Source organism: Sus scrofa, chromosome 3 (assembly GCF_000003025.6).
Source record: "Sus scrofa isolate TJ Tabasco breed Duroc chromosome 3, Sscrofa11.1, whole genome shotgun sequence".
Lineage (NCBI taxonomy): Eukaryota > Metazoa > Chordata > Mammalia > Artiodactyla > Suidae > Sus > Sus scrofa.
This window is the reverse complement of record NC_010445.4, coordinates 79,467,937-79,484,013: the sequence shown is the minus strand read 5'-3', so window position 1 is coordinate 79,484,013 and position 16,077 is coordinate 79,467,937. Positions and strand designations below refer to the sequence as shown.

At 45.7% G+C, this 16,077-nt stretch overlaps 1 long non-coding RNA gene across 1 annotated transcript in view; it reads left to right on the top strand.

Annotated features, from left to right (window-relative positions):
• LOC106508312 overlaps window positions 1-15,402 on the top strand; it is a 139,812-nt gene extending 124,410 nt beyond the window's left edge. The window contains exon 6 of the long non-coding RNA XR_002342643.1: window positions 15,363-15,402. This is a non-coding gene — a long non-coding RNA (uncharacterized LOC106508312). The remainder of the gene's footprint in view (window positions 1-15,362) is intronic.

Sequence of the window (16,077 nt, the reverse complement as noted above, 5' to 3'; positions counted from 1 at the left end):
CCTGGGAATGTGGCAATGCACAAACCAAAGTGGGTTCTTTCACACAGCTTATGTTCTGGTTGGGGGATGACCCAGTCATGCACATAAAATTATCTAGAGGTTCTAGGTTTGGGAAAGAAAAATATAAACGATGGATAGAGAGGAGTCTTTTTTGGATGGTGGTTAGAGAAGGTATATCTGAGTTGATATTTGAACCAAAACCTGGTTGAAATGAGGGAGAAAAACCACATGAACTTGAGGGAGGGCTTGTGTCCCTGAGGTGAGGGCTCTTTGGCTGACTTGCTTTGGATAATTCTTGCTGCTCCTTGCAGACACCCCAACTTGTGCATCTTTTTTTTTTTTTTTTTTTTTTTTTAGGGCCGCACTCGCAGCATATGGAAGTTCCAGGCTAGGGGTCAAATCAGAGCTGTAGCCACTGGCCCATAGCAATGCCAGATCCAAGCCGCATCTGTGCCCTACACCACAGCTCACGGCAACACTGAATCCTTAAATTGGCAAGGCCAGGGATCGAACCCACATCCTCATGGATACTAGTTGGGTTCATTACCAATGAGCCACAGTGGCAACTCCAATCCATTCCTTTGTTGTTCATGTCATTTTTGTGAGTCAAAAATTTAGTCAGGTCTCAGTTGAGTGATTCTCCCACTCCACATGGGATTGACTGGAGTTTCTGGGTGCTATTTCGCTGATTTGGGCTGGTCTGGAGGATCCAAGATGGCTTTGCCTGTATGTGTTCATAATACAAATGCTGGTGAGGACACCTGGAAGGCTGGAAACAGATGTGTCCCTCTTTATGCAGCTTTGAGAACACTTTAGTCAGGTTTCTACAAGGTGGCTGGCTTTTCCTGGAACAACTTTCCAAGACGCCAAGGTGGAAACTGAATGGTCTTGATGGAGCCTCAGGTGTCATGCAGTGTGACTTCCACTGTGGCCTATTTTTTTTTTTTTTTTTTTTTTTTTGCTTTTTAGGGCTGCACCCTCAGCATATGGAGGTTCCCAGGCTAGGGGTCTAATTGGAGCTGTAGCCGCTGGCCTACACCACAGCCACAGCAATGCAGGATCCGAGCCAGGTCTGTGACCTACACCACATTTCACGGCAATGCCAGATCCTTAACCCACTGAGCAAGGCCAGGGATTGAACCTGCATCCCCATGGATACCAGTCAGATTCGTTAACCACCAAGCCATGACGGGAACTCCCTGCTGTGGCCTATTGACCAAGCCAGTTGCTGAAGCCAGAACTTGTTTTTCATGTGTTTGAGAAAACTTGCAGCCATCTCCTCCTCAGGTGTTTAACTTCATTTTCACTCATTTCTTCTGGGACTCCAATAGCAGAGCTAAGACTTTCTTACTAAAGCCTCCAAATCTCTTAACTTCTTTCATATTTTCATCTCCTTGTCTCTGTACTGCATTCATGGGGGATTTATTTGGTTTATGAATTTGTTTCCTGACATTTAGTATAAATTTTCAAATATCTGACCTAGTTAAAAGACTGTTGCAATAATATCTCTATGCCTACTACCTATATTCTACTCTTGACATTTGATCCCTTTTTATTATGTTTGTCTGTCCATCTGCACTTTACTCAAAATGCATAGGTGCCATGGAGTTTTGTTTCAGTTCTTCATTTCTAGAAGTTTACTTTTCTAATCTGCCCCTTTCTTCTTAATAGGGTCTTTTTGCTTTGATTACATTATTTCTTTAACCATTTTTCCACATAACTATGTTTATCTGACAATTCCAACAATTCTCTGGGTATCAGTTGGTTTTTATGGTCTTTTGCAAAAACTTCTTGATCTTAATGCTGCATTGTCTAACATGGTAACTGCTATCCACATGCGGCTACTTAAATTAAAATTCCTTAAAACATGAAGTTCGAAACTTAGTTCTTCAGTCCCACGAGCCACATGTTTTCACAGCCACACATGTGGCTACTTTGCTGGCAGGAAAGGTGATAGAATATCTCCATCATTTACATAAAGGAATGGGTTGGCTGTATTCAAACAAAAGTTTATTTACAAAAGTTTATTTACTACAGGCTGTAGTTTGTGGACCCCTGCTCTAGGCTTAAACTGGGCCTGCTTTCCTTCAAAGAGGACAACAGGTTGTTTACATCTGAGATTTTGTTTTGTTTTTTGTTTATGGCTGCACCCATGGCATATGGAAGTTCCCAGGCTAGGGATCAAATCTGCTCCTCTGCAGTGACCTGAGCCACTTCAGTCAGATTCTGGTTTTTGTTTTTGTTTTCTGCTTTTTAGGGCCACACCCACGGCAGATAGAGATTCCCAGGCTAGGGGTTGAATCAGAGTTACAGCTGCCGGTCCACACCATAGCCACAACAATGTTAGATCTGAGCTGCATCTGTAACCTACACCTCAGCTCATGGCAATGCTGGATCCTTAACCCACTGAGTGAGGCCAGGGATAGAACCTGTGTCCTCATGGATGCTAGTCACATTAGTTTCCGATGAGCCACGACAGGAACCCCTGCAGTCAGATTCTTAACCCACTGCTCCACAGCGGGAACTCCTATCCAAGGGTTTTTGGTGGTCATGAAGATTGCTGAGGGCCAGGACAAGGTCAACTTCAGGGAGTCTCCCTTTGACCTCCAGATCCACTGCTGTGCGTTCTGAGGCCAGTACTTTGTCTTTGCTGAACCCAGGAGAGACTCCCCCTTGAGTGGGGTAGCAAATAGCTCTGCTCTGTCGGCAGCTGGAAACCATCTCAGACTCAAGTGTTACCCACGTGGGTCTGGGAAGCAGAGGGCAGAGGCTGAGGGGTCCGTGGGGCTAGAGGGCATCTGGACCCCTTCCCCCACCTCTGCCCGCCGCTGCCACTTGATAAGGAAGAAGATCCTTTGTTCCTGGATGAAAACTTAATAGTCCCCAGGATGCAGCTAAGCAAGACATGGGGTGGAGAAAGGAGTCTAACCAAAGCTCGCTAACCTGCTTGTTACTACTTTCTGGAACCCCAAATGGAAGACTAAACCCATGTTAGGTGGCCTGGTGAGTCGTCAGCTGCCAGCCCCTTCAGCACTGCCCTCTAAATCCTCTGTTCTTTCCAAGCAAGGAGCAGAGAGATTTGGGGTCCACGGCAAGGAGCAGAGAGATTTGGGGTCCACGGCTGCCCTTGAAGAGGAAGATAGGAAATGGCTCAGATGTGGGGAAGGGTGTCCTCAGGAGACATCTGACCCCTGGGGGAGCCCCTGGATTTGCAAAGTGCTCAGGAAGTCAGGACTGAGCACCAAAACTGTCCACTGGCCTGCTGAGTGGGGCCACGGCTAGTCCCTCAGCAGGTATTGCTGGAGACTGTACCCCTGTCCCAACACTGGAGCTCCACGGAGGCCAAGCGGCCCAAATCCACAGGCTCCCTCCCCCTGCCGGGGTGAAGAACTGATCCTTAATGGCCTTTCCCTCTCAACCTGATGTATGGACAGCAGCTTGTGGGGAGGACTGGCCCCAAGGTGCTGGCATCCTCTGCCCGTGAACGTGGGAGGGCCACCCAAGGACGGATGTCTTGAGCTGTGGGTGGACTGAGTGCTGTGCAGTGAGGTATGTCTATGAGAACTAGGCCTGAGGTTTGTCTTGCCCTTCCCTTTGACAAAACTTAGCTGTCCCTGGGTTCCCTAGTGGCTCAGTAGGTTAAAGTTCCAACATTGTCACTGCTATGCCTTGGGTCACTGCTGTGGCACAGGTTTGATCCCTGGCCTGGATATTTCCTTCATGCTGTGAGCACAGAAAAGAAAAAAAAATCAACTTACCTGTCCCATGTACCTCCCTAAGTCTAACTTACTAGATCACCTGCCTTCTGTCAGTGGTTGTAACTCTTTACCTCTCTGCCTCCTTTTCACCTTCTAGTCTCAGATCAGATGCCACCAGCATTTACTGTCATATTACCCTGTTCAGTTCTATCAGAACACTTACTGCTAGCAGCAGTTTGCTTTTTTTTTGTTTTTTTTTTTTTTTGCTTTTTTAGGACCACACCCTCGGTATATGAAGATTCCCAGGCTAGGGGTCTAATTGCAGCTACAGCTGCTGGCCTAAACCACAGCCACAGCAATGTAGGACCTGAGCCACGTGCATGATCTACACCACAGCTCACGGATCCTTAACCCACTGATTGAGGCCAGGGATCAAACTCACAATCTCATGGTTCCTAGTCAGATTTGTTTCTGCAGCGCCATGATGGGAACTCCATTTTATTTTATTTTATTTTTTTTAGTGGCAGTTTTCTTGTGTACTGTCTGTCTCACTGGAATGCGAGTGTCACGAGGGCATGCCCCTGACTTGTTCACTTGTGTATCCCCAGGGCCTGGCAAGTTCTTGACATATAACTTATAAGTAGTAGATGAATGCTGTCTTTCTCTGGAATATCTTTTTAGGAACGTCAGGAAATACAATAGTAAACTCAATTGAATACTAGCTAATGCTTTTATTTCCACCTTATTTATTTATGTGTTTATTGCTTTTTTTAGGGCCATGCCCTTGGCATATGGAGGTTCCCAGGCTAGGGGTCGAGTTAGAGCTACAGCTGCCGGCTTACACCACAGCCACAGCAATGCCAGATCTGAGCCGTGTCTGTGACCTACACCACAGCTCACAGCAACACCAGATCCTTAACCCACTGAGCAAAGCCAGGGATCAAACCCATAACCTCATGGTTCCTAGTTGGATTTGTTTCCCCTGTGCCATGATGAGAACTCCAATTTCCACTTTATTTTTTAAAATTAAAAAAATTTTCATTAAGGTAGTTGATTCACAGTGTTGTGCCAATTTCTGCCGTACAGCATAGAGACCCAGTCATGTATATATGTATATATGTACATACACATTCTTTTTCTCATACTATCTTCCATCATATTCTATCCCAACAAACTGAATAGAGTTCCCTGTGCTGTACAGCAGGACCTCATTGCTTATCCATTCCAAATGTAATAGTTTGCATCTACTAACCCCGAGCTCCCAGTCCTTCCCATGCCCCCCTCCCACTCGGCAACCAAATGTCTGTGTTCTCTGTGTCTGTGAGTGTGTTTTTGCCTGCTTTTAGACTTCCTGGAATCTTAATGAGGGAGGGCTTTGAGTGAGCATTCTTAAAGGATGCTCAAGAGGCATTTTCTCAGTTCTGGGTGCCTTGTGTGTTTCTAGCAGTGGGGGGTGGGGGGTCCAATGAGTTGAATGAATACCAGTTATTCCTTCTCAAATACCTTACAGGAAAATAGGTAGTATTTATTCCGTTTTTTGACTTCCCTCTACCTATCTTTGCCAAAATATTAGGTTTTGGAATTCTGTCAGACTTAAACTTCTTTCCCCCAAAGCCCATTGTCTGAGATAGGTGGGTTATTGGGTCTGGTGGGAGCCCAGGAAGCTGATTCTACTCTACATGAGTGAATGCTGGGTGCCCCCCACCCCAATGTGAGGTGTAGGTGGAGTCTCTGCACTGAAGAGACTGCGTAGTAAATGGAAAGGAAGCTGGGCAAATGCCAAACAGCCCTGTGCCTTGGACATGCTGGAGCCACTACGTACTCTGCAGGATGTCACTTCCCCGTGACTCACAGAGCAAAAAACAAAACTGCAGCAACTTGTTAACATTAAAATAAGACAGAGCTATTCATTTCCTGTCATGACCTGTATGAGAACAGTGACTGCATACCCGTAGCTACAGGTGCTTGCCCTGGGAGGCTCTTTGTGGAATTTCCTCCCCCGGGGTAGGTTGGGCCTGGAATGAACCAGTTTCACAAGCAGAGAGCTGTGCCCAGGGAGACCTTGAACTTAACCTCCGGGCTGCACAGAATCTGTTTGTTCTTGATGAGATCTTCCTCCCTTCAGCCGCCCTTCCTCACTCTGAGCTCATGGGTCGGGTGGCCCCTGTACCTCTGAGGCTGGAAGACAGTGGCTCCCTGCGGTTGGTCCTCGCCCAGAGTCTTGCTACAGCTGCTGGAGAGAGCTGCTGTCTAAGGCCTCAGGAGGAGGTCTTCCTGCTGGTTTATCAGTAACCACGGGGCTTCTGTAATCCTAAGCATTTTCACTTCAAATGAAGTGCTTAAGCTAGATCAGAAAAAAGAGGGAAGAGGGAGTTCCGGTCGTGGTGCAGTGGAAACAAATCTGACTACAATCCATGAGGACTCAGGTTCGATTCCTGGCCCTGCTCAGTGGGTTAGGATCTGGCGTTATCGTGCGCTGTGGTGTAAGGTCGCAGACGTGGCTCGGATCCCACCTTCCTGTGGCTGTGGTGTAGGCTGACAGCTGTATCTCCGATTCGACCCCTAGCCTGGGAACTTCCATATGCCACTGAGGGTGAAAGCCAAAAAAAAAAAAAAAAAAGGAGGGAAGAAAAAGGGTTGGATAGGTGTCTGCTTTTAGGCGAAGCCAGGCAGTATGAGAAGGATCACATACTGAGGGGGAAACTCCATTCTTTTCAGGAATTTAATCATGGAGTTGTGTCAGAGTACATGAGTTACACTGTGGTAACTACCACCACCACCATCTCAGTGGCTTAAAACCAAGGAAGATGTTTTTCTCTCTCAGGCTATAGTCCATCACATTTGGGTTCTCAAGTACCCCTACTGGTGGCCTTTGCATGCCTCGCCATAGAAGAGCTCTGAGAACCTCTCTCTGCACTGGTGGTTGAATGCTGTGGCCCAGAAGTGAACTCTCTGGCTGGAAGTAGTTGCATAAATACACCCCCACACAAGAGGGTCGGGAAGTACAACCTATGGTATCTGGAGCGGGAAGAGCCAGAAACATGGAACTGCCCCAGAATCCGCCATGGGCATTGACTGAGTTAGCCTTTCAGGTTTCTGGATGGTTCACACTGTGAAGCTCTTAGGCTTTGACTCAAGATTGTTTTAATCATTTAGTGGGCTAGAAGGCCACAAAAGCTTGGCCCCATGGCCTTGTTCTCCTTCTCTGGCCTGGAGAGGTATTGCTGTTTATTTTCCCCAAAGCCTTTTATTTTATTTATTTATTTATTTAGTCTTTTTGCCATTTCTAGGGCCACTTCTGCGGCATAGGGAAGTTCCCAGGCTAGGGGTCTAATCGGAGCTGTAGTCGCCGGCCTACGCCACAGCCACAGCAATGTGAGATCCGAGCCACGTCTGCAACCTACACCACAGCTCACAGCAACGCTGGATCCTTAACCCACTGAGCAAGACCAGGGATCGAACCCTCAACCTCATGGTTCCTAGTTGGATTCGTTAACCACTGAGCCATGACGGGAACTCCAAAAGGCTTTTAATAGTCAGTCTGGAGAGGCAGCTTTGGAAGACTGAGGGTAATTGGGTTAGGAACCGAGATCTGGTACCACATGTGTGGTTATTTTAATGATATCTGGTGAACACAGACTTGGGTCACATTAATAGTAGCAGAGGATGCAGATCAAGGGAGGGGATAGTGTTTCTTTATTCAGCCGGGTTTTACGTAGCCTGACACAGTTCTGTTCTGAGCACCATACTTTGAAGGCAGATTTGACAAGCTTTGTCAAGTTGGGACTCAGGAAGTGTTATCAGGGGAGTCAGGAGTCTTAAAGCCTATCTGTCATGGTCCATGCACATGGGTCAGAAAAAGAATTTTCCAGCATATTGAGGTGAAGAGAAAGAAGAATTTATTGAGATAAGAGATACCACTAGCACAGTGGATGACTTCCTGATGATCAGGGAGAACCAACCCCAAGCGCATGTTTTTATGGTCCAGGGAGAGAGAAGAGACCTTGATTGGTTGGAAAAAGAGGGGTCTTATGATACACTTGCCAGTTGGTTGGGGGCATATAAGGCCCCTATAGGAGTCGGGTGAGGAGTGGGCCACCTACTTTTCCTAGTAGGGGGCAGGGAGGAGTGAGCCAGGTTGCTCAAGGTGGGGGAGGGGGCATTACAATGAGACATGTGGGGTAATGATAAGGGTCCGGGAATTCTTGCCTTGGCCAGAGGCCTTGAGTTCTCTCTCCTTGAAGAGGCCTTGGAGTCCCACATTATTGAAAGGGACAACTTGGCAGTTGCTGTATCTGAGGAGCTGTCAGTGTTTGCTTTCCTGGCAAGGACCTCACTTCCCTGTTTTGAGATGGATTGGACTGTATGGTGAACAGTGGACTCATTACTCTAAGTGACTAAAGAAAGCTGGATGAGGGAGTTTGACCCTCCAAACAAAGAGTGGTTGTAGGAGGCAGCGTCTCGAGTTCTTTCCAACTCTGTTACAGTAATTATCTGATTCAGTTTTTTCTCAGAAATGAAAATAAATCTTCGTTCACAGGAGAGGAAGTGAATGCCAGTTGAGACTCCACCATATAAAACGCTGATGCTCACAAATACTCCATAGCTAATCCCTCAGAAACCTCACAATTTGTGGTAGGAACTCCATCTTGCAGGTGAGGTGGCTGGGCTGAGGATGAGGGAAATCAGGCACACATACAGCCTTGTAAGGTGTTTCGGTTTAAATGTAGAGTCTGGAGCCAGACAGCTTGGGTTGGAATCTTGGTGCCGCTATTTCCTTTTTTTTTTTTTCTTCTAAGGGCCACATCTGAGGCATATGGAAGTTCCCATGCTAGGGGTCGAGTCGGAGCTACAGCTGCTGGCCTACACCACAGCCACGGCAACTTGGGATCCGAGCCACATCCGAGCTATAGCATAGCTCACGGCAATGCCGGATCTCTGACCCAATGAACGAGGCCAAGAATCAAACCCACATCCTCATGGATACTAGTCGGATTCATTTATACTGTGCCATGACAGGAACTCCTGGTGCTGCAATTTTCCAGCTGTGTGACCTTAGATAAGCCATTTAACCTCTCTGTTTTATCCTCTGTAAGATGGAAATGATAGTACCTCACAGGGTTGTGAGGATTAACCAGTTTATAGTGAGCATGACAACATCATGTGCTCACATGGCACAGAACGTGGGCTAAATAGATTCATCTATTATCAAAATCATTATCAATGTCTGAACTGTTTGAAACACTGTAGGAATTTGATTCATATATATAGGAAAACAAAATGAATTTCTCTTTCACTTTTTTCTATTACCCAGGCAGATGTAACAATACTTTCCTTTTTTCTTAGAAATGGCTATTCTAGCATTTCAGCATAATCCAGGAAATAAAATTTCATTGTCGGAAGGCACTAGATATATTTGAAACCCATTTATCCTGTTTTAAAGACCTGAATCCTCTAAACCCATCTTGGAAGCTGATAGCAGAGGAAAAGCTGTATGTTCAGACCACAAAGTATTGTCACCACGAGTTATGTCAGGAAGTCGACAAAGTCAGTCTTTCTGATCTGGATTTCAAGCTATGTGCCTTCCCAGCCTGTACAATTACACAAATTCAACATATTTTTAAAAATCTATTTTAGCATTTAGCAGATATAGTATATGTTTTAAATATACTTAATATACTTAGTATAATGACTAAATTTCTGTTTATCAAGCTTATCCTGAACAACAACATAGCCCAGGGGCCATGGTCTCAGAATCCACCCCCAAGTCTAGTGCAACTCAAACATCAGAGAGTGCGCTCTAGGTCAGCTCGGGGGTGTAAAGTCCCAAAGAGGCTTGCGAGATTGAAGCATGGGTGTATTTTGTTGATAGGGTTCCCCCTCAGGCAGGTGTCTTCGTTGAGGTAATGGTTAAGTCAGAGCACCTAAAGAGTCTTTGAGCTGGACTCTTCCAAAGTGTTAAAATCTGAGGGGAGAGAATTCAAGTCGAGGTAAGCAGAGGCTTCAACTACGTAGCTGGGTGCCCTTTTTTTTTTTTTTTTTTGTCTTTTTTTTGTTGTTGTTGCTGCTGTTGTTGTTGCTGCTATTTCTTGGGCCGCTCCCGCGGCATACGGAGGTTCCCAGGCTAGGGGTCGAATTGGAGCTGTAGCCACCGGCCTACGCCAGAGCCACAGCACCGCGGGATCCGAGCTGCGTCTGCAACCTACACCACAGCTCACGGCAACGCCAGATCGTTAACCCACTGAGCAAGGGCAGGGACCGAACCCGCAACCTCATGGTTCCTAGTCGGATTCGTTAATCACTGCGCCACGACAGGAACTCCATGGGTGCCCTTCTTGCTACGGTGACGAGGTCAAGAGTCTTGGTTGGAATCCCCAAACCTGCCATGTTCATTTTCTTCCTCTGCCCCCCGCCGCCACCTCCCCATGGCTTTTGGCTTTTCCCCAGGGCAGGGGGAAACATTCCTCTACATCCTGACTGGTTGGTCCACCTTCTGGCTGAGATCAGGGCACAGGACTGAGGGGAGCCAGGCATGAACACAGGGTCGGACATTTAGCTGGTTAAGCTCTAGTCCCAGATGAGTCCTTTGCAGGGTTTTGGACAAGTCCCCATTCCCAATTTGGTACTATTATTGTTCCCAATTTATTTATTTATTTATTGTCTTTTGTCTTTTTAGGACTGCACCCACGGCATATGGAGGTTTCCAGGCTAGGGGTCCACTTGGAGTTGTTGCCACCAGCCTACACCACAGCCACAGCAACGCTAGATCTGAGCTGCATCTGTGACCCACACCACAGCTCACGGCAATGCCAGATCCTTAACCCACTGAGCGAGGCCAGGAATTGAACCCATGACCTCACGGTTCCTAGTCAGATTTTTTTTCGCTGCGCCACGACGGGCTATTGTTCCCATTTTATAGAAGAGGAACCTGAGGCACCAGAGTTGCCTTCTGTTTCCATGCCATCGTGCTTGGTATGCTTACTGCTGGGATCTGCAGATCTGCAGATTGGGGTTGAGCTTTCAGTTGGATGCCTCTGGCCACAAACACCAAAGGAAACACCCTCTGAAGGATATAAAGTTCAGGTAGTGTTCTAGAACTCAGAACACAGTGTAAAATCATTTATGAGAATCTTCACTGGATTGATTTTTTTTTTTTTTCCTAGCAGCATGGCCAGGGGTCCAACCCATTACATAGCAGCAACCCAAGCTGCCATGGGGACAATGCCAGATCCTTAACCTGCTGTGCCGCATGAGAACTCCTGGACCGATTTTTCTTCAGCAAACTTTAGCTTTGGAATACTTCCATGAGAATGCTGTTCCTGACTCTGATCAAAGTAGACATGTATGGGAATCAACCTGAACATATGGTTGTTTCCCCAAGGCTCTGTCTACTGTGTCTTTGCTTTTAGAAGTTTTCTTACCAAACACTACAGTGGGCAGGGACTTGTACTGGGAAATTGAGGGAGCCTCCTCTGAGCAGGTCCCACACAGAGCAGTTGGTAATGAACTAGCTGCCATCCTTAGCCTTTTTAAGAAGTTACTTCTGGTAACAGTAATTCATTCAGTACAATTACTTCTGAAATAGTGTAAACTGCTTGGTGCTGCCGCAGGCAGATCAATAGACGTGACTGATTTCTATTTCCCATCTTGTTAACCAACTGTGTGACCTTGGTCTTTGAGTCTTAAACGTGTCCCCATGGAACAAAAGGATTGGCCAAATGTCTAAGGTTTGTCTAGATTTTTGAATGTTAGATGCTAAAATTCCAGCAAAGGTGCCATTATCACAGTCTTTTTTCATTGGACTTCTAAGGGCAGGTGGGTGATCTTGTAATGCTGTTTGCATAGGTTTTTGGTGTTTTCTCTATATTTTTATGCATAAAAAGAAGATTGCATTTGGCATAGAATAGAAGCTCAATATATTTTAATTGAATTTCTTACAGCTAGAAAACCGTGACTGACAATTTGTAATTTGTCCATGTTTTTTCTCTTCCCTGCTCTCACAAGTGTCCAGATAAGGCAGTGTTTGGGCTGTTATAACAGAATACCACAGACTGGGTGGTTTAAAAACAAAATATTGTTCATGGTTCTGGGTGTGGGGAAGTCCAAGACTCAGGTGCCCACAGATTCAGTATCTGGTGAAACCCACTTCCTGGTTCTTAGACAGCTGTCTTCTTGCTGTGTCCTGAAGTGGCAGAAGCTATTGAGGGGTCTCTCTTGGGCCTCCTTATTATTATTATTATTATTTGTCTTTTTGCCTTTTCCAGGGCCGCACCCACGGCATATGGAGGTTCCCAGGCTAGGGGTTGAAATGGAGCTGTAACTTCCGGCCAACGCCAGAGCCACAGCAATGCGGGATTTGAGCCATGTCTGCAACCTACACCACAGCTCACAGCGATGCCGGATCCTTAACCCACTGAGCAAGGCCAGGGGTCGAACCCACAACCTCATGGTTCCCAGTCGGATTCGTTAACCACTGAGCCATAATGGGACTCCATTGGGCCTCCTTTTAAGGGAAGTCATCCCATTCAGGTAGACTTTACCTTCATGACCTAATCACCTACTCCAAATTCTGCCACCTAATACCATTATTTGGTGGGGGTGGGGGCGGACATAAACATTGGGTTCATGGCAGGCAGTGATGTGATGTGTTAAGTTGAAACAGGGTCTGTGAGGCAGCCGCTTTGGAAGTTTCAGAAATTTGGCCTCTGTGGATTTTGCTCTAAAGATAGTTCCTACATGGTATGCAAACTGGCTCTAATTCTTTGAATCTGTAGTGAGTTACATGGTGATAGAACACACTGTGGCATAAAATTGGCCTTTGTACTTCTCTGGATGCATGACTTCAAACTTAACAGTTTCTATCTTTTATTTTATTTTTTAAATTTAATTTTTTTTTTGCTGCACCTACAGCCTATGGCAATTCCAGGGCTAGGGATCAAATGTGAGCTGCAGCTGTGACCTACGTTATAGCTAGAGCAATGCCAGATCCTTAACCTACTGCACCACAGTGGGAACTCCCAACAATTTCTGTCTTTTAAAAAATAGACAAAGAGGAGTCCTCTTGTGGTGCAGTGGATTTGGGATCTGACATTGTCACTGCAGTAACTCTGGTCGCTTCTGTGGTGGTTTTGATACCTGGCCTAGGAACTTCTACATGCTGTAAGTGCAGCCAAAAAAAAAAAGACAAAAATTCATTTTTGATATACCTAAGATGGAAGACTTTTGATTATTAGCTCTTAGTGAATTTAAAATTTGCATCATAAAGGAATTCCGGGCATTTTCCAAAGTTAATTTTATGTGTATGCATAGTATTCTTGGGGGGGCTATGTGGCAAATTTGGCAAGTCCTTTTGTTACCAGATTCATTTAGTTCCAAGTCTGGCTTTTACTTTTGACGAAATATTAGCAGTTCATTTGTTGATTCTCTCAAAAAAAACAAGGACCTACCACGTGCAAGGAGGTATGCTAGAAATAGGGAGTATAAACCTCTGAAGGTTGAAAGCCCCTTAGCCCCTATAAGCCTGTCATTTGGTTCTCCTTTTTTTTTAAATTTTTATTTATTAATTTATTTATTGGTCTTTTTGCAGTTTCTTGGGCTGCTCCCGTGGCATATGGAGGTTCCCAGACTAGGGGTCTAATTGGAGCTGTAGCTGCCGGCCTACACCAGGGTCGCAGCAACTTGGGACCCAAGCCATGTCTGCAACCTACACCACAGCTCACAGCCACGCCAGATCCTTAACCCACTGAGCAAGGCCAGGGATCGAACCTGTAACCTCATGGTTCCTAGTCGGATTCATTAACCACTGAGCCGCCATGGGAACTCCTAGTTCTCCTTTTAAAACATGTTCCTTTGTACTTCAGGAGTGGGGACCTGAAATCCTTTAACTACCTGGACCTGCTTGTTGGAGTTGCTATGTTCACTACAGTCTTACTCATGTTGGCAGGTGGCTTTGTGTGGCTCATGAAGGGAATTGACATTAAGAAGGCAAATTTTCTGGGTCAGAATGCAGCATGGCAGGCATGCCTGCCTAGAGCACTTGCTTTTGACCTGAGGAACCTCTGCAAACATCCTTCTTCTACCCCTACCAGCCTAAGCTATGTGCCAAGGTTCCAGATGGTGTTCAAGGCAAGAAGTGTCATCAGAGCAGGTGGAGTGGAGCACTTAGAGAGGCTGGCTGCAGCCTCTGTAGAGGAGAGTGGGAGTGGAAGTCTTGTCCTCTGCTGGAGATGAAACCCAACTGTGCTGTATTGCACAGGCACCTGAGAACCTAGGCACAGCCAGGTATAGGGTGCTGGAGCAGATGCCGCCTACCAGGATGACCTGAAGAGGTGCCGGGCCATGGTGCTCCCCAAACCAGGCGTCTTAACCAGTCTTCCATCATACTCTAGGCTTTCAAATCTTTTTTTTTTTTTTTTTTTTTTTGTCTCTTTAGGGCCGCACCCTTGGCATATGGAGGTTCCCAGGCTAGGGGTCTAATCAGCTGCAGCTGACTGCCTACCCCACAGCCACAGCCACAGCCACAGCCATTCGGGATCCAAGCCACGTCTGTGACCTACACCACAGCTCATGGCAACACTGGATCCTTAACCCACTGAGCGAGGCCAGGGATTGAACTCACAACCTCATGGTTCCTAGTTGGATTTGTTTCCACTGAGCCATGACTGGAACTCCTAGGCTTTCAAATCTTTTTAAAGAGACCCTCTTAAAATGCAAATACTCCTGGGGGTTTGAGGCTTCATCAACTTACATGGGAGTGGGGGATGGGGAGATATCCTTAACAAAAAAAAAAGCTTTACTGTGGTTATAATTTACATAACCTAAACTTAACCTGATGACCTAAACGTCACCTGTTTTAATTGCATTGTGCCACTATCACCACAATCCAACTTTAGAAACTGTCAATCACTCCAGAAAGGTCCCTCCTGGATACTTGTGGTCATTCCCCACCCCCAGTCCCAGGCAACCACTTCTCTTGGTTTGCCTCTTGACATTTCATATAAATGGAATCACATAATTTGTGGTCATTTGTATTTGGCTTCTTTCATTTAGTGTAATGTTTTTGAGATTCCTCCATGCTGTAGCACATCTGTAATCTCGACTTTTTTATTGCTGAAATAATTTGTGTATACTGTAGTTTCATGCACTGTTGATGAACATGTGAGTTATTTCCAGGTTTTGGCTATTGTGGATAATGTCGCTATGAATATTCATATCCATGTCTTTGGATAGGAATGTTCATTTTTCTTGAGTAGATTCTTGGGACTGGAATTGCTAGGTCGTCTGGTAATTGATGTTTAATTTCTTAAGAAACTGGCAAACTATTTTCCAAAGTGGTTACACTATTTTATAACACCACCAGCAACATATGAGAATTCCAGCTTTTCCATGTTGTTGCCAAAGCTTATTATCATAGCTCTTACTATCTTAGCTCTTCTAGCAGGTGTCAAGTGGTATCTCATTACGTCCCCCCAGCAGCATGTGGATGTTCCCTGGCCAGGGATTGAATCTGAGCCACAGCTACAACCCATGCCACAGCTGGGGCAATGCTGGATCCTTAACCCACTGTGGCAGAGACCAAGGCTGGATCCTTTCACCACAGCAGGAAAGCGGGAACTCCCTGGTTGTGGGTTTTATTTATTTATTTTTTAATTTTTTGCTTTTCAGGGCCAAACCGGAGGAAGTTCCTAGGCGAGGGTCAAATCGGAACTGAAGCTGCTGGCCTACACCTCGGTCACAGCAATGAGGGATCTGAGCCACCTCTGCAACCCACACCACAGCTCACAGCAATGCCAGATCCTTAACCCACTGAGCAAGGCCAGGGATCAAACCCACATCCTCATCATGGATCCTATTCAGACTCGTTAACCACCGAACCCGGAAGAGAACTCCCCTGGTTGTGTTTTTGATGACCCCTACCCTCCTTACTGCTAAAGATCTTGAATATCTTCCATGTGCTAGTTGGTTATATATTTCACTACATAAGATAAATAATTTTTGGCTGTTGCTTTTTAAAATCCCGAGAGAGAGAGATTATAAATTTCTCTAGGTGTGGAAGAGTCTCTCTTGTTCATTAACAGTTTTATCCCAAGTACACACAAATTTAAGAGTTGAAGGTCATGTATTTATTTCTGATGGCTGCTGTAACCTATTACCACAAGCTTGGTAGCTTAAAAACAACACAGGTTTATTCTCTTACAGTTCTGGAAACCAGAAATCTGATTCATGGGGCCAAAATCAAGGTGTCAGCAGAACCTCCAAGGGAGAATCCATTTTCTTGTCTTTTCCAGTTTTTAGAGCTCTTTTTTTTTTTTTTTTTTTGCATTTTTTGGCCTATGACTCCCTCTTCAAAGTGAGCTAAGTAGCATCTGAAATCTCTTCT